The sequence below is a fragment of the Dipodomys merriami genome, unplaced genomic scaffold (assembly GCF_024711535.1).
Source record: "Dipodomys merriami isolate MVZ:Mamm:240054 unplaced genomic scaffold, mDipMer1.0.p SCAF_9, whole genome shotgun sequence".
Taxonomy (NCBI): domain Eukaryota; kingdom Metazoa; phylum Chordata; class Mammalia; order Rodentia; family Heteromyidae; genus Dipodomys; species Dipodomys merriami.
This window is the reverse complement of record NW_027206512.1, coordinates 39,202,099-39,203,272: the sequence shown is the minus strand read 5'-3', so window position 1 is coordinate 39,203,272 and position 1,174 is coordinate 39,202,099. Positions and strand designations below refer to the sequence as shown.

Genomic DNA, 1,174 nt, shown 5'->3' with positions numbered 1-1,174 from the left:
AGGCCTAAGAGTTCCTAGTAAGCAAAGGGGGCTTTATAATATAATGTTTATTACAGATCCAGCTAAACTAATCAGGAATGGGAGTTTGTGTCTAAGTAAAGAGCAAACTATTCCAATAACAGAAATTGAAGTGATTCATTCCATTTATTCCATAAATTATTATCTCATGAGTTGAAGTGTCTTGCACATGTTAGGCAAATTCTCTACCACTGAGATACACTCCCAGCCCTACTAAATGTTTAAATAAATGTCAGTTAAAAGGCTTTTGCAGTACTTCAAGAGATAGGTAAATAAGGTAGAGATGGAGAATAAATGATGACTTCCAATAGAAAGGATTGCAAAATGGTTCGGACATAATCATTTGCTTATGTTCTCACATTAAAGAACAGTTCCATATCTAGGACTTGGAGAATTGTTTGGAGGTGAGAGGAAACTATTGAGAGCCACAGATACTGGAAAAAGAGAGTCACAGTCTCAGTTTTGGTCATGTAAAATTGGAAACGCCTCAGCAAAATTCAAATGTTAACTATACAAATAATCATATGGGTCTATAACTCAGAAACAAAAGTTGGCTGGATCTATACATATGAAAATGTTCTGTTGATAGATATTGTCTAGTCTTGCAAATGAATATGATCACAGGGGATGTTAGAGAAGAAACTAGAAAACACATATGAGCAAAGATACATAAAGTTCTTGAAGAAAAGAAAGAGTAAAGAGGCAAGGCTGAACAGTTAAAAATATAAAACAGAAATAAATAGTAACCTTTTAAGCAAAGAATTGTCATTGATCCTTAACCATTGGGCTTAGAGCAAGTATAATATCTGTTCTTACCATTTTAATATCTGGTACATCTTCTATCAGAGCATAATATATTAAATGGATTTTTAGAACCAGAAGATGGAATAGGAACTGTATCCATCTTTCTCATGCATTGGCCTGGTACTTGCAGGAGCAGTGCCTCCTCTCAGAGAAATAAAAAAAGTCATGCTGATAAAGATTAGTTAATAAATTATTACTCCATACTTCTTAAACAACCTAGTTTTATTGAGCTAAAAGGTTTTTATTAAAGTGTGAGACAACATAAGTAAACAAGCAATTGGCTTTCTCTATTTTAGCATAGCAAAAGAAAGGATGACTAAGGGTTCAGAAAGGTATTTTTGTTTAGTGATAG

The 1,174-nt window shown here is 33.4% G+C and overlaps 1 non-coding gene across 1 annotated transcript; it reads left to right on the top strand.

Moving 5' to 3' along the window:
* Positions 1 to 785: 785 nt before the first annotated feature.
* Positions 786 to 968, top strand: LOC138821142 (U2 spliceosomal RNA). Its single transcript, XR_011370080.1, has one exon. It is a non-coding gene; the product is annotated as a U2 spliceosomal RNA (small nuclear RNA).
* The last annotated feature ends 206 nt before the right edge of the window (positions 969 to 1,174 follow it).